Source organism: Cupressus sempervirens, chromosome 5, assembly GCF_028749045.1.
Source record: "Cupressus sempervirens isolate cs-2001-9-10 chromosome 5, ASM2874904v1, whole genome shotgun sequence".
Taxonomy (NCBI): Eukaryota; Viridiplantae; Streptophyta; class Pinopsida; order Cupressales; family Cupressaceae; genus Cupressus; species Cupressus sempervirens.
Window position 1 is genome coordinate 370,239,382 of NC_143122.1, and position 19,236 is coordinate 370,258,617.

Sequence of the window (19,236 nt, forward strand, 5' to 3'; positions counted from 1 at the left end):
ATGTTGACAAAGGTTGTAACAAGGGAGAAGCTGAACTCCTCTTCAGCTTTAGTTGGTCTTTTAGACTAAATGTGAATAAAAGAACAGCAGAGTCCAGGGTGGTTTGATCCAGTGGGAGCCCCATGCGGTAGTTGTATTGCTACAGGATCAGTCTCCAAGTGGGAGATTGTTGTTTAGTGTAGAGCCTGATCAGTCCCCAAGTGGGAGATTGTTAGATTGTGGTGACTGATCAGGACAATACTGTACATACTTCATAAATAGTGGGGTTCTATGTACAGTATTGTCCTGATCAGTCACCACAATCTAACAATCTCCCACTTGGGGACTGATCAGGCTCTACACTAAACAACAATCTCCCACTTGGAGACTGATCCTGTAGCAATACAACTACCGCATGGGGCTCCCACTGGATCAAACCACCCTGGACTCTGTTGTTCTTTTATTCACATTTAGTCTAAAATACCAACTGAAGCTGAAGAGGAGTTCAACTTCTCCCTTGTTACAACCTTTGTCAACATATCTGCTGGATTTTCATTGGTATGTATCTTCTCCAGCTTTAAATGTCCATCCTCCTGATCAGTCACCACAATCTAACAGACTTGATATCAGAATGAGAAAATATATAATGTTGATTGTGGAATGTTTGATGGCCAGCCTTAAATATCACACATTAAGTAAGAAATTAAGCTTGGAAAAATAAGTCAATTTTGACTATTTAACACTTTTAGTTTAGAAATCAAGTCTAAGTGTGTGATGTTTAAGTAGTCCGATGATGAACCAAGTTGTACATGCACGTGCTTAGTTTTATTGACCATATACAGATGGACTAACCTAATTTGAGTATGAACCACACTCTTATTTCTTTAAACAAAAATTGTTCAATTATTTTTTTGTTTACTAAATGAACAAGTGTTAAGTAGTGTTGTGTACTTGTCGTCAAATACATTTTAATACAAATAGCCATAGAACTCCAAATTTAAGACAAAAGCCAATTGTTAGTTAAGAAAAATAAATCATGTGCACATGATGTTCAAGAATTTGTCAATTTTCTCAACAAAAAATATGGACTCTATGATTTAGATGTACTACCTTTTATTTTGAATATCTATGAAAATAAACTGGATAGTATAAAACATACAAAGACATTTTACTTGCATACAATATAGGATAGAAAATGATAAGGTTGTAGGACACTTCGAGACTTGAACATGTGGAGATTTATTGTTTTATGGAGTCATCTATAAAGAAACTTATATATACATACTATATGTAGTATGACAAATATATTACAATAAAATCTTTTTATTAGTGTGAAATGATATCAAATATGTTTATATAATTTTATAAGATAATATGATCTATTATAATATTACATCTTATAATTTTTCATTTTTCATTTAATATAATATTGTATCTTAGAATTTTCTATTATATCATTTAATATAATATTATTTTTACAAATTATATCATATATATATATATATATATATGGAATCTTTTTACTATTGAAGATATAATTAAAACTATTAGGAAAAGAATTACATAGATCTCACTATTTAAGGGAATTTTGAATTCCATAGATTGAGGATCTTTTCTATTAGACATGAGCCTTTCAATTTAAAAAATTAAGAAAATGACTTAAGAATTATTTTTAAAATGAGGAAAAATCAAGTGTTATAATTGGTGAAAATTAATTAACTAATTGAATTGAATATAATGCCAACAGTAATTACAATAATATACAAATTATATGAAGCTCTAATAAAAAAATTTCAATCCAATTACAAATTCTTGCATTCAAAATAAAGGAAAAATCTAACACATAAAATGAAGAAAAAAATAAGACGGTCTACTTTATACCTTTTTTAAAAATATTAACTATAAGGAGATCAAAAAAATAAACAACGAGAGTATACAACAGGAGAGGCTCAACTTCACCCACACAAGTTAACAAAGAGTTATATAGGAAGATTCAGTAATCAGACAGTAACATATTTAGAAAGGACATCATTGTTGTTATCAACCCAGGCGGTCCAGCCTCTAGTGCCTTCCATCCAGACAATGCTTTTCTTGTCTTGGATTCGCTACAGCATCACAATCTGTCTATCAGTGATATTCTTGTTGCTATTGATTTCCTTAGTGAGTTTTTTCAACATTTCTTCAAAGTTGAAGAAGTTATCCATGTGATTCCTCTAGTCATATTCATCTTTCAGCTCATATAGAAACATGGTAGAGTGACCCGTATGCAGGAGCCTTTTGAGCTTCTTCTTTTCCATGGTCATGTTCACGTTCACCTGCAAGAAAATTCAAAAATGCATGAGTTTTCAAAAAAACTTAGTAAGGGATCTAGGGGAATCTTGATACCTCTCTTCATTTCTGCATTTCCAAAGCTACCAGAGAATGTTAGAAGAAAGCATGTTCCAGAAAATATTCATACCACTTATAATATTATCAATAAAACTAGTGGCAACTTCAAAAGTAGTAACACCCATAGGATAACAAATGCCAAATATTTGCCAAATGCTTTTGGCAAAAGCACAGTAAAAAAGAATATGTCTGCTAGTTTTCACACCCCCACAAAAAGAGAAAAGGGGGTTGCTATTATGATCCTTCATAATAGGCAATCTATCAAGAAGTAGTAACCATTTAAAAGCACTTGATTTTGGGTTCAATAGGAGCCTTCCACAACCTATTCAAACGCTTCTTCCAATTGTAATAATCATGATTAGATTACCAAGGTCTGTTAATATGGTCTATAATGTTTTTGTTAATAGCAATAATATTATATATGTTTTTAGCTTTTATTTTTTCCGAAATAGTACCATCTAGCCACCTCATCTTGAGGAATCTTTGAGAATCAACATGGTAGCAAGAAGGAAGATCTTTGTTGGCTTTAACAATCAAATTATAGGTTTTCTTTTGAGAGGGAGGAATATTGTATTAAGAGCTAATATCTTCCTAGCTAATAAGCTTATCATTCTAAAAAAGAGAGATGAGTTGAGAAATTCCCAGATAGTTCCAGTATTTGGGAGAGTAGCCTTGGGAGAGGGCAAGAGGCGTACTTGCAAACTGCAAATTCCACCAAATGGATTTTTCACCGAAGAGGAGATTTTTATCAAAGAAGGCTCTATTAGTGATGAACTTTTCTGTGTGTTCCCAAGCTTTCCAAATAGTTTTAAAGACCTAGGAACCTTGCACTAGAACAAGGAAGTCACCCGTAATAATATCACAAAAGGGGATATTCTTCCAAGTTATAGCTTTTTTAGGGATCCCTCTTTCAATATTGCATCTAATAAGGACCTTCCAAGGTTTTTCACCCTCCAGAGAGTGAAAGATCCATTTGGTGGCTAAGGCAGTGCCTTGAGTTCTAATGTTCTTTATGCCCAACCCCCCAAGGAGCTTGTCAACTTGACACTAGTCCCATTTGACAGCATGAAATTTATTATTACTCTCCCCATCAAACAAAAGGAAGTTCCTAATAGTCTTTCAAATCTCCAAGATTTGATAGTTATTAAGGTTAGTGCAAGAAGTTGGGTCTCACTTTTGGCCAAAAAGTGAAAGTGTTTTTCCTGTTTTTGAAATATTTTGTCAATTGATGCCAAAATTTGAGGCCTATAGAGATTAAATATTTAAAAACTCCAAAAATAAAAATTGCAATGCCTGGGATCTTCTTTTTGAATATTTAATTTATTTGTATACCCATATGATAGATTATTTTTTTGGTATGGATCTTTGAAAACCACTTTTTCAAAATGCCTATTTCAGGACCATACCACACTCGTGTACGAACACCATAATTTGACACAACTAAATGAATTTTTGTGAATCCTTTTAAACGTAGTTACCTAACACACCAAATATTGATGAGAATATTTTTCTTAAATTTGTAAATGAATTTTCTATATTAATTTTTAATTGACGATTAAGCTAATTTCTAAAACATCTCATGTACAGACACCATAATTTAATCATTTTATTTTTTAAAAATCTAAAAGAATTTTGTGAGGATTGATGATATGTAAATTAATTTACAAAATATGAAAAATTAAAAAAGTTATTAAAGTTTTAGTGAATGTCGCTATTTAACATTTAAGAGATACTTTTGATTAATAAATAATGGAAAAATAGAAAATGAACTCATAACACTATAAAATTTACATTTTTAAAATTAGAATAGTAAGACCTATAATGGGTTTTTGTTTCATCAAAAAATTCAATGGGGATGACCATATAAAAATTACAATAATCCCTAAAATTGTTGATTAAATGCCTTAGAAAAAAATGGTTCATGAAGGCATGGCTTGGTTGGACCAAGCCTATGCCATGCCTTTCCCCAGGGCAAAACTTGAAGCAAATTTGTGGCCATTCCAAATTCCCACCTATGTCAACTAGAATCGAGCATCTGATTTGTAATTCAAAAATTGGGTGCCCGATTCAATTTTAGCCATTGATAGAAATAGGCACCCAATTGTTTAAAAATTGGGTATCTGATTTTTAAACAATTGAGTACCTGATTCTAATATACCTATTGGGCCCCAAAAGATGCCCCACAAACATCTGTTCAATGATTACAATGATTGAATAATAGTTTTGACCTACAACAACAAATTCTATCATAGTTATTCTATTTTCTTGTCTTCTTCTACAATTTGTAAGTTGTTGATTTGAATTCAAAACTGGTGCAAACATATGATCAAAACAACAAAGAAAGAAGAAATTAAAAGTTTTGACAAATGAGGAGATTGCAACAAATAAAGAGCATGGAGTACAATGTCAACAAGAGAAGACAAAGAATGAGAGAATTGAGCAATGTTTCAAAGGAGAAAGACATTGAGGATACCACAATGGATGAAGAGGCTAAAGAAGAGAACCCATTACAAGGAGATTCAGGTGCACATTCTAATCAAACATTCAATACATATGTGTCTCCAAACCCTCAAATTTTTTTTCATGACTAAATTGGTGATGTTTTAGAAGTAGGTTATGATTTAAATGATTTTGATTTTCTTCATGATAATAGATTATCAAATGATCATGCATAAAAAACTCCAATGGAAATGCATGCCCTGAAAGAAATACCAAGAAAAATTGAAAATGAGATTCAAATCCCAAATAATAGTGAAAATAAAATGCCAATTGAAAATAACAATTGTATGAATGTAGACATAGAAACACCAATTACTGAACAAACATGTCAGAATGATGCTAAAGTGCCAGAATATAATTTTTATTTTCCTAATGATGTGCTAGATAATTTTGAGAGATTGGTTTCATGGAGACAAATTAGGACACATGCTAATAGATTATATAGACATTTTTTTCTAATAAGAAATTTGGGTTTCAATATCAGTTGATGTTGCAACTAATTAAAATGTCTAAAATGTGAAACGTAATGAAATGGTTAGGAATGTGTGCAAAACCCAAGAATAAAAATAAGTCTTTAAAATGAGTTGTATCCACTATTGCTAGTGCCTTTGATGTTATCGAAAAGAAAAGTCGCTCTAAAGATAAGAATGCAACACGGCGAACAATAACAATAGCTTTAGTTAATAAATCAACAATTGACAAAAGATTGAGTAGCAACATAAGTAGATATCTTAATATGAATCCTAAGACTTTAGAAAGAGTTGTAAAGAGAAGGGTTAACTTTGAATGTGATCCAACAAATATTTTGTGGACTTCTAGTGGTAGACTCCTAAGATGTGGTATGAAACTTACTAGTGAAGTCAAAATTTGGTTGAAAATTTTTGGCATGATAATACAAGAGTATCACCTAATTCAAGAGATGTTCTTAAATTCAGATTTGGGTCAAAAATACGTGATCCACATTCTAAACACCTTTTGGACATGACTCAAACTGAATTGTTTAAAAAATTTGTAGATGGTAAGGTGTTAACTATTACCATTAGTCAAAGGTCTTTTGAAAAGTGTAAACCATGATATGTAAAGATTAAAAGGAAAGAATTGCATGTTGTTGCAAAACTCATATTCAATTTCATTACCATTATGATTTATTTCAATCTATATGTGGTACCATGCATACTAAAGAAATGTTGTAGGAATGTGGTATAAAAATACCACCTCAAACTATAAAGGATTTCATATTAGGTTTATTTTGTAAGCCACCTAACGATCAATACTTTCTTTTCAATGCATGTCTTTCTGGTATATGTGATATGTGTAGCAATCTTTCTTTGTTAGATGAATGTTTGCATGAAAATGCTTTGGCTACTTTTGGACAACAATTAGTTGAGGTAAAAAGATTCAAAACTATTGAATATCCATTAAAGGATGGGAAGATTGGAAGAAGGTGTGATCTAGTTATAGATAAAGTTAGTTATCATGCATTTATGGATGAGTTTAAGAGTGTGATCATACCAAAAATATGTTAAACACTTTCAATATGCTAGATGGCTTGATGAAAAATTTCACATATGTAAGAATACATTTCCAATTGGTACTATACATTCAGTTGTTGACTTTGCAGAGAACTACACACTTGCACTGCAAGATTAGGTACAACCACAATATTACAATTCGGTACAAGTAACAATTTATGTTCATGTAGTTTATAGGCATGCACCTAATAGTATAGAGGAGGATCAAAAAATATTAAGAGAGTACCATTTTTATATAAGTGATAATAAACTTCATTCATTTGAGTTTGTCCAATATTGTTTCAAGGTCTTTTATGATAATTTAAAAGAGAGACAAATTCAAATGACACAACATTGGATATGGTCAAATAATTGTACAGGACAATTCAAGAATGCTAGAATGTTCTATTGGTTGAGTAGGACACATAGGCAAAATAACATCCAACATGTGTGGAGTTTTTTTGAGTCTGGACATGGTAAAGGAGAACATGATGGTGTTGTTGCATGCATGAAGAAAGCCCTTAGTAGAGAGAAATTCAAATATGAGGAAAAAGCCAAATTCAAAAATGCACATGAGATTGTCAAATGGTGTAACAAATATTTATACATGGGATCAAGTGAGAACTCTACAATCAAACGTTTCTTCTACCTAGTTGAAGAGAAGAATATCTTTTCAAGATATGATTGTGATACAATTAGTGGGTCAGCTAAATGACATTCATTTGGGAGTTCAGATTCTAACACTTGGACTATATGGACTAGGAAGCTTGCTTGTTTTTGTCAATTTTGTCTTGTAGGTGAATGGGAAGAATGCGAGAATACAAAATGGGTTGAACATTGGCAACAAAAATTATTAGCACCTACTGACACACATTTTCAAGATGAGATAGTAAATGAAGGCCAGAATGTTACTTTTGCATCAGAAGACTATGATTGTATTTCAGACCACATAGAACCTGGTATGCACAATTTAATTAGATTTTGTTGTGATCATGCTTCAATTTATATTATTTATTTATGTACATTTCATTAATATAATTCAAGTACATACATGTCTTTAACATATTATTTATATATGTACACATGTGATTAAAGTGTTTATGTACTTTATCTTATCTTGTAGGACATGTTTATGTTGTTATTGCACCTAATTATAATGATGAACAGATTGAGTCTTGGCTAGCTAGATGTGTGGGACCTAAGAAAAAATTGATATGTCATCAAGTAGATGATGTTTTTGAGTATCCAGTTGGATTTGTCGTTGTAGCTAGCACCTAGCTACGTAGATACCTAACAAGAAGAAATGGTTTACCAACATTTGAAGACTACCAATCTAAAAAAAAGATTTTACACTATTCTCATTTGTTTGTGGTAATGAACAAAGGGAGACCTGCCAATAAGGTATTATGGACAATTTCAATGGACGAGCATGAGACAATCATAGATGCATTACAAAAGAGAGATGATGCATATGATACAGTGGGATGACTACATTTAAATCAAACACATGTAAGTTTTTTTCTTTATTGTGCTATTTTTATATATGTCCTTAGTATATTTAATTACATGTATGTATGCGTTGTCAATAGAAAATTAGAGAACTTATATATACCTCTTATTTAGGTCTCAATTACAATTTATCCAAATTTAAATGTTAAGGTGGATTGAACATCAACATCCTATGCAATTACACATAGTGAGTACATACAAATTACACATATTTACATATTTCAGATAGCTCATATTAATTTATGCTTTTATTAACATGTGTTTTGGTTTTACAATTTTATTTTACAAGACCTCATTTGAAGAAATGTGTTGAACCAGTTTTATATTTTGAGTTCACTTCTATAAATATGTCATTGACATTGTCTTACATATATTATGAAACATGTTGTAAACATTTAAAAATAGGAGTTTACTTCTATTTGAAAGTTAAAGATGTGCACTTGATATTATAAATTAATTGTCAATTCAAGTAATGACCTCCTAATTTTTTCCATTACTTTTACATTCAAACATGTTTAAATTAATGTTTGTATATATAAATAGTTAAAATTATTGTTCATTTACCATATACTTGTACAAAATGTGTCATAACATGAATAAAATATGCCACAATAAAGAAAATGGTTTGAATACTTACAACATGATCTAACATAATAATATATACTACATACACTAGCATGGTAAGAAGTTGTAAAAAAATAACGCATGGTCTAATATGTCATAACATGATCTATGAAGTCAAAAAATACATATAATACTATTAGTTATCCTAATACAAAGTGTATCAAAATAAGCAACATGTCATAAAAACACAATCTACAGGTGCCAAAAAAACCTAATCTATTTGATCTGTAGTCCTCTTTAGTCCATGCGAAGAGGACTCAGATGGATCATCCTATGTAACATGAGTTGTCTTATCATGTGAGACACCTCGTGAGGCAGATGGATCATCCTGTTTAACATGAGTTGTCTCATCATGTGGGACACCCCATGAGATAGGTGGATCATCTTGTGTAACATGAGGTGTCTCATCATGTACATGCTTAATTGAAATGGGTTTCAAAATCTAGCTTGCAAATCAATTCAATATTCACTACATAATAAAAATAATACCACATGAGATGGGTGTCCCTCTATAACAAGAGGAGGTGCACTGTGAAAGCCACCAAATGTGGCAGTCGTGAGGTCCTGTAATTTACATACATAAATTTTTAAAATTTGATAAAGAGCATAATGAACTATGTATGTACATAAATCACAATATTGACCTCAAAGGATAATTTAGGTACATCCATCTAGCTTAATCCTGTACTCTCAGCAACACTCATGGTGACATAGTTCTAAAATTATGGATCTATAAATGTTGAGCCAAAATTATATATACATGAATTAAAAAGTACATAAACTAAAAAGTACATAATTTGTACACTACATTTTTTATACACTATAAAAACATGTATATATATCATACCTAAGTAGTAGCCACTATCAAAAATGTGTCAAAAGATATGCTAGCATGATGACCATTGACATGTCTCACATGGTCAAAAGATAGATTAAAAAAAAACTATATTGAGGCCTATACAGATAAGTATGATCCATCTCCTATTCATAAAATCAAAACAAATAAAATTATACACATGAATCAAAGTTGTTCAGATTATAAGCTAATAACAATGTACATACATAAAAAAATAAAAAAACTATTTGCCTTGAGTCAAAAGTTAATAGCATAAGTATTTGAGGCTGTGCCTCAGTGGTCAATGGATCAAGACCTGTGCTGACATCAAATTATGTAGCAACTAACAATCCCTACAAAATCAGATAAAAAGAATATATGAGCACATGTTATTAAATTTGAGTTTGAATGTACATTTCTATAGTGTAATTCAAAGTGTAGACCGTATGAGGGATGCCAATGTCTATAAGTCTTGAAAAAAGACTATATTGTCTCCTAGGAGGAATGATATCATCCATCCTCTATTATTTCAAAATCAACATACATTAATATAGTTAATACAATTACACATGTATGTATAAAGAAAATAATTATGCACTTTATATTTAACTTTTAATTAAAATTTTACATGCTTCTCCTGATTGTCTCCGAGCTCTCCCTGCATGAGGTCAACAAATGATGACACATCAATATCATCACCACCATCACCATGGGCAACATATACATCATCATCAAAGTCATAATGGTCATCATGTGCCGCATCAACATCACTCTGGAAGCCTCTACATATATCTCCATAACTAGTACAAATGTGTCCAAGTGGACGAATATCTCTTGGCTGCATCTACTGCTCTACTAAATTGCCTAAAAGGGCACTCAATGAGGTAAGAGAAGATGACACTACTCGATGATGGTGTAGCATTAGGACAACTGGTGTGGGAAGAGGTACAAGAGGCCGTATGCAATTTCTTGTTCTATCACTCAACTTTTCCCTAGGCCTATCTAGAGGCATCCCTCTACCAAACCCCTGAAATGTTCTAAAATGAAAATAATTGGATTTCAAACCCAATTCAAGCTAAGCCCATAGTTTCCTAAGGAATTACATGGGCACCTCATGATTAGTGTGTGGTAGATGGTCAAATACCATCCACCATCGCTCCCAAAAGTGTGTTGGTATACACAAATGTGTGCACCATCTAATAGAAATGTGAGGCTTCTTATCACTAATCTTCTCACCCATCTTAGGGTTTACAAAATATCTAGTAAAATGTCATTTAATTATTTTGAGATTATGCACCTCTCTATAGGATAGGCCATTAGAATAATAGGCACACATGTTTTCCCTCCATAATCTAAAGCTATCAATATCAGAATCCAAATGCTCTATAGAGTGAATGACACCTTGCATGCTATTTGCAAGGCTTAGTAGGTGAGGAGGGGGGTGGGTCTCGCACTTGATAGTCTCAATATCTTGCATGAGGTCACTAAGATTACACCTCATGCTCTCTCGCAAATCCTCTGTAGTAGCTAGTGGAGGAGGACTAAGTGGTCATGGAGGTGGGGTGGAGGTGGAGGTGGAGATGGAGGGGGTGGAGGCAGGGATGGGGGAGGAGGAGGGGGTGGTGGTGGGTCCATCAAATATAATTTGCATATATGTTTAAACATCATAAAAAATCACAAAATTACTATTTAATAAAATAAATCTAAAATATCAATTATATAAATGCACATATATCTAAAACCATATCAATTAAATAAATAAAGTTAAACACTTAAATAAACTTTAATGTTAAGGCTTATTGAAGATTATACCAAATTTAAGCCTAATTATAAAATAATACTCCAAAAAACTATATTAATAAATCAACTTAAATGTGAATTCTAATAATATCTTATATAAATATGTTTATGATTATGCCTTAGCAAATTTGTATGATTAAGGATACATATTAAAACAATTAATCTATTGAACATATAAATAAGATTGTGGTTTGGGTTAGGATTAAACATATTATAATATCACACATAATTAGCCTTTCAGATGGTGATATCTATAGTGAAATGTGTTGGTTGCCAAGAATTGAATAAATAACTCTTTAAGTAGGCCCAAATTACTCTTTAAGTAGTTATGTTTTAAGTATCTATGTAGATGGTAGATCTTTATCTGTGTCTCTGTTATAAGGAGGAACTATAAATCTAGTTTTTATGTTAGGTTATATAGTGATATAATATCTTTATCACTCATCGCTAAGATGACTATATTTCATTTCCACTTGCTAATAATCACTAGGTGTTATAGAGAATTTCAAATGAGTAGAAAGAGATTTGTTCAATATTTGACTCATTGAATATATCTCTTTTAATGCACAAAACTACACAACATCGCAAGATCATAGCAAGGAGTCCTTTCACTTCAAACAGTCATGTGATCCTACATAGGCACAAAAATTCACATTTTGAGAGATCATACTACCATTTCCATAAGTTACAATGATCATTTATTTTCTATCATTGATCACACATCACAATCCTCCCATTTTCGATCATCAAAAACACTTATCGCTGAGACATATAGCAATATAATATCTTTATCGCTCATCACCGAGATGACTATACTTTGTTTTTGATTACCAATAATCACTAGGTGTTATAGAAAATGTCAAATAAGTAGAAAGATATCCACTCAATATTTCACTCATTTAATGTATCTCCTTCGATGCACGAAACTACACAACATCACAAGATCATAATGAGTCATTTCACTTCGAAAAGTCCTACGATCTTGCATAGGCACAAAAATGTACCTTTTGAGAGATCATACTACCATCACCATAAGTTATGGTGATCATGTATTTTCTATCGTTAATCTCCACAACACAATCCTCCCCTTTTTGATCATTGAAAACACTTATCATTGAGACATATAGCAATATAATATCTTTATCGCTCATTGCCAAGATGACTATATTTCATTTTCACTTACTAATAATCACTAGGTGTTATAGGGAATGTCAAATGAACAAAAAGATATTCATTCAATATTTGACTCATGCTATGTATCTCCTTCAATGCACAAAATTGCACAACATCGCAAGATCGCAACAAGGAGTTGTTTCACTTCAAAATGTCCTATGATCCTACAAAAGCACGAAAATGCACCTTTTGAGAGATCATACTACCATCACCATAAGTTACGCCAATCATGTATTTTCTATTGTTGATCACCACAACATAATCCTCCCCTTTTTGATCACCAAAAATATTTTACATTGAGACATATAGTGATATAATATCTTTATCACTCATCGCCAAGATTACTATATTTCATTTTTGCTTGCCAATAATTGCTAGGTGTTATAGCGAATGTCAAATGAGAAAAAAGATATTCATTTGATATTTAACACATTTGATGTATCTCCTTTGATGCACGAAACTACACAACATCACGAGATTGCAACAAGGAGTCCTTTTGCTTCAAAAAGTCCTGCAATCATGCATAGGCACAAAAATGCACCTTTTGAGAGATCAAATTGTCATTGCCATAAGTTACAATGATTATGTTTTTTTCTATCGCTGATCGCCACAACACAATCCTCCCCATTTCAATCACCGAAAACACTTATCGCTAAGACATATAACGATATAATATCTTTATCACTCATCACCAAGATGACTATATTTCATTTCCACTTGCTGATAATCACTAGGTGTTAAAGAAAATGTCAAATGAGCATAAAGATATTCGTTCGATATTTGACTCATTCGATGTATCTCCTTCGATGCACAAAACTGCACATTGCGAGATCACAACACTTGTCCTTTCACTTCAAACAATCTTGTGATCCTACATAGGCACAAAAATGTACCATAGTTTTTGACCTGCGAATGCTAAATGAGTAGAAAGATATTCATTTGACATTTGACGCATGACTTCAATGTAGCTCCTTCGATGCACGAAACTGCATAATGTTTTCATGTACCCAAGAATTCTTGAAATTGCACAACTGTATATGGCTGAAAATATGTCAATTTTTCTTCAAATAAGTATTGTGATTTGAGGTATTTGTTATGCTAATATGTTTTCACATGTTGTATATAGAGAACACCTTGATATATGCTTATTTAAATAATTATTGTCAATGTACTATTATTATTTTAAACAAATAAATAGTTAACATGTTCAATCATACACAAATTTGAGAGATCCTTACTTATTTTTTTAAATATTAGAAAAAAAATCCAAATTATTTGTAAAAAATAAGAGATAGACAAGTTCATAGTATCCATAAAAGAAGAATATTGATTTAACATTATATTGAATTTGTTATTGACATCACATAACTTCTCACAAATAGATTAAAGAATGCAAAGAACCTTGTAAAACATACTTCCAATTTGTTAATAAAATAAGATAGATAAAAATCATGTTAAAATGATCTACAGTAGAAACATGATTTCCCTCCACCAAAAAAGTCACCTTAATTTTTTAAACATCCCTTTTAATTTAGAATCTTTATCATAAAAAACATCAAATGAATCTATTCATTAAAAAATGAACTTAATTTGTGAGTTGAATTGTGATCTAAAATTTGCAAGGTTAAGTTGTAAGTTGTATTAGGTCAAAAGTCCTTAATTGTTACTCTCTTACAAATTGTATCAGTTGAGGAAAAATCCTATGGACTTAGGTTGGCCTAATAGCCATTAAGAAATCATTTAATAGGGTGACATTCCAAGTTGAATGTTCTACAGTCCTTTAACAAAGCACACTCCTAATAGGGTGTTGAAATCCTCTAATAGAGTCACACCTAACAATGTGTTGTAGCCCTGTTAACTCAATTAAAATAACATAAATTGGTTGAATCCATAACAAACTATAATAGATTCGTTTTATAAGAAAATTGTTAGCAGAGAGATTTTTCATACAGGTTAATTTTGTTATCATTTACATAAGTTGATTTAAATCCACACCCAATAAATTTGTTACAAGATCTTATGCTTTTGTTTTTGGCTTTCTTAGAATTTTGTGCATTCCTTATAAGCTAAAGAGAAAACCAATACATATATTTTTCGCCTTTACTTCTTTGTAACAATAAAATAAAAAAATCTTTATAAATTCAATGAAAGATAAGATAGGTGTGATTTATTTATTTTTAAAATGTTATCATAATATTATGTTAATAAAACATAGACAAGAAAAAGAGACAAAAACTCTATTCTTCAATCATCAATAACCATTTTTCCTATAAACTCTCTAGTTTATGACCTCATAAACTATTCATTGATCTGACATAATTGATATAGCTTTACAAATAAGTCAAAGTAACATATGTAGCATGAAATAGGAGATGGAAAAATAATATCCATGAACTGATGGGAAAGAACAATATCCATGACCTGAATGGTGCTGTGAAAACACACTGTTAAATATGAAAATGCGGGAAAATCCACACTCTACACAAACAATATCCATTAATTGATGGGAAAGAACAATACCTGTGATCTAAATGGTGGTGTGAAAACACGTCGTTAAATATAAGAATGTAGGGAAATCTAGGCTCTACACCCTTATGCCCCACATTCGGTGAGAAACCCTCTCATATGCTGCTCAATATTCCCATTGTTGTCTATATTTTTAGATAGGTAATCTTGCATATACAAACTAAACATTCTTAAAAAAGTAAAACCTAATTATTTTTTAATAGAATACACCAAGGAGTAGCATCAAAAATATTGACCATTTACAAACATGAATAGTAAGCAATCATCAGATAGCTCATTTTTTATTGGCACTTATAGTCTCATAATATCAGCAAATCAGGATTAAAAAGAAAAACACAAAAGAAAGACACTTTGTCAATATCGTTGACAATCCTACCAGGAATCACATACATAGGAAACCACATAGGGAAAAAAGACATGAAATAAAAAAAATATCCAAGAAAATTAGGAGTATACATATAACATGGGACATAATCATGAACTGTATAATTATCTACCAAAACACATTTCTATCAGCATATGCTCTCAAGTTCTACAATTGAGCATTCATCATTTGCTACTCCTTGGTGTATTCCATGTAAGTATAGTTCAACTATAGCTGTAAATAACAATGAAATGAACAACTATACCAAATGTTTATGAGGTCATAAACTATGTATAGATCAAGTATGTATAGATCCATGCCAATCTGGCTCTGATCTATACATAGTTCATCTACACATAATAGTTTATGATGACATTAACTATGTATAGACCAATGATTTCATGTCATTACCTTCAATTGCCGATATATATCATAGTTAGAGCTTTGATCATTTGTACCACTAGCAATGAAATGTACAACTATATCAATAGTTTATGAGGTCATAAACTATGTATAGATCAAGAATGTATGGATCCATGCAATACCATTTAACAAAGGCAGCTCATAAAATGGAATTACTTCAGATACCAATCATGCCAATGCCAATGAAATAAACAACTAAATTATGCAACAATTTGTTGCCAGTCTACTTAGAAAAATAGTCAAAATGTGCTTAGTAATGAGTTCCAGTTTAGTGATGTGAGAGATCAATGCAATACCATTAAACTAAGCCAACTCATAAACTGGAATTAATTCAGATGTTAGTCATGCTAATGCCAATGAAATGAACTAAAATATGTATTGATCAATGCCACTCATGCCAATGAAATGAAAAACTAAACTATGGGTAGATCAAGTATCTATTGATCCATGCAACACCATTAAACAAAGCCAACTCATAAACTAGAATTACTTCAGATGCCAATCATGCCAATGTCAATCAAATGAACAACTAAACTATGTAACAGTTTGTTGCCAATCTTCTTAGCAAATAGTCAATATGTGCTTAGTAATGAGTTCCAATTTAATGTTGTGAGAGATTAATGCAATACCATTAAACATAGCCAACTCATAAATTGGAATTACTTCATATGAAAATCATGCCAATGCCAATGAGAAGAACAACTAAACTATGTAATAGGAAATGTATGAGATAAACTATGTATAGAAACAAAAAGTAAATGAAGTAACACTCAAAGTAATAGTCAATGGATAAGATCAAAGTAATAGTCAAAGTAAATCAAGAAAATATGAAAGTAGCAGTCACTAGCTGAAATAGCTAAATTGCACCAAATGTCATTGTAATCTAGTCCATTCTCTTTGCCTCATCCATCATTAGGAACCCTTTTTCTCTTTCACATTGAAGCACAAAGGTGTCATGAATATGCTTTCAGGAAAATACCTTGACTTAGTTCAGGGATGGCTTTGAGAGTGGTATACACGACACTCAAAACATTATCCTCTTTAGATTTATCCATTTTTATAATCTGAGGCTTACCGAGGCCATCTTTGAGTTCCTTCATAGTTTCTCATATCACATCCATTAATGTAGCCAGAGTTGTCTTCTTCCTCTTTCCCTCCTTGATGATGATAATGGAGGAGTCCCTCTACCACTTACTCTCAACTAATTGAAATGATATAACTCTTCATCCAAATTTGGTTGGTTGTCAAGATATGTACTACAATTGATATCATCTTCATCAAGTGGGTGGAATGCATTGTTCATAGGGTTCCCTTCTAAAGCATCAAGGCGCATTGTAGCTACATACCCTTCAGCAATGTCATTGCTGACAATTACAGCTAGCTCATTGAAATATTGGAAGGGTGATCTCTTATAAATTTTTGCATTTTTGAATTATCTCCCTACATGTAAGCATAAATAAATGAATTTGGTTGTTAGTCTTTCATTATTAAAATAAGAAGGAAATATTTCTTCAATCAAAAGAGTACAAAGATCATCCTACCTTCAAAAGGTCATCCCAAATAGAATCCTTAGCATCCATAGTTTGAGTTGCTTCATTCCAAGAAAATCCACATGTATTTCTCAAGTCCTTCATTACTCTATATCCTAATTTCCATGTTTTCAGCTTATTCTTAAAATTATCCCATGATAGATTCAAGTTCATCTCTACATTGAATGTCCTCTCTATGGTGGTCCATGCTTCTTTTTTAAAACCACCTTCACCTTTTCATTTGAGATGAACTTGTTTGAGGATCGAGTCTATAAGCTTGTGTTTCATTTTTTTTGTCAACGTTATCTTCTTTGAAGAAGAACAATATATGTGGTGCTCATTGAGGGGTCCATCCATCTCTCTCAAAGTAATGGGAGAATCCATCTGGCTCACACTAACGAGTTCATCCATGCTCATCATGAGCTTAGTATACACTATACTCTATAATTTATGTTCAAAAAGTATATATTATTATCATTGCTTGAAAAATATTACAATTTAAACTAATCATATGATTGAAATTTAAAGTTAATGCTCTTTGAAATTTAAATGGAATGCAGCAAGGGCTAACATCAAAAGATAGGATTTTTAGTGAATTTGTTGTTCTCTTGTTAATAGTGGGCTTATAATCTTCATCATTTTGTACTCCTTGTTGTATTTCATTTAAACTTGAAGATGATAAACTTTAAATTTCAATTTTAATACATCCTAATGCAACAAGGCTAACATATTCAATAGTTATAAACATATTACAATTTAAACTAATAATATTATTGAAATTGAAAGTTAATGCTCTTTAAATTTAGCTGGAATGCAACAAGGACTAACATTAGAAAAAGGAAATCATCCATCATTACATATGCATACATCACTTTAATCAAATAAAACACATTGTCCCATAAAATTTCAATTATTCTAGGGATCTGTAATCTTTCCATGTCCTACTTGTTGTATGTTCTCAAAATTGTGCCCACTCATTTCTATCCTCTCGAGACAACCCATATGTCTCAAGCACTGGCACCTCTATCCCATCATGATCATCTTTCTCTTCAATATACTTTTGATTGAAGACAATCCTCTATCACAATGAAATTTTGAAGTATACAACATGCTAAAACAATATAGGATTGTGTCATGATACCATAAGACATTGCATGTCTCGGGATAGAAAACAGTGCTTCAAAATGCCAAATGTACACTCTATTGCATTTCTAAGAGAGGAGTGTCAGTGGTTGAACAACTCATATGTAGATTTTATTAGGTTTTCTCTTGACCATTCTTTCAAGTGGTAATGTGTACACCGATAAGGAGCAAGAAATCTAGGTGCATTTGGATATCCAACATCCACTAGAAAATATTTTCCTACATAAAAAAGTATATTATCAATACTTGAAACATTTAGGATACCCTTGAGTATATTAAAATGTGATTTGTCTTACCAGGGGGAACTACAAGTAGATTTTCCCTAGACAAAGCTAAAGCTAGAACACAACTATCCATAGCATAGCCTTCCCAACAAGCAAAGTAGTACTTATACTTACAATCAAAGGAGAAGACACCCATAACATTTTGTGATAGGTTCCCTTTTCTATCATGATATTTACCCTCTATGTCAACATTGACAGTTATTGAAAAATGGGTTCCATCAATAGCTCCAATGCAATCCTATGGAATATGATACACTGACCAAATGTATGCTCAAGCAATAATAAGATAAGGATAACAATCTAGATAATAAACCTATAACAATGCACTATTTACCTTGAAGAACGGGTCAAAATGATCCTTCCCACTAATATCAAGAGGAGTGTCGAGACTAGGTGGTATGAAGTAATCCCTATGAAGGGCTAAGACAATAGTCAACACCTTGTGGAAGTACTAACTAATCATCTCTCTTGAGTGCCCATTGTAGACACCTAAAATCCCTTAGAAAATAAAGTATTTTTATTTTCCAGAAAAAGTCTCAGATGACATCATCATTTATTTATTAATTAATTATTTAATTAATTAATTTATTTTTATGCCATTAAATCCCCTTGTCTTAATTAAAAATATTTAATTAAGGAATCCCTCCCA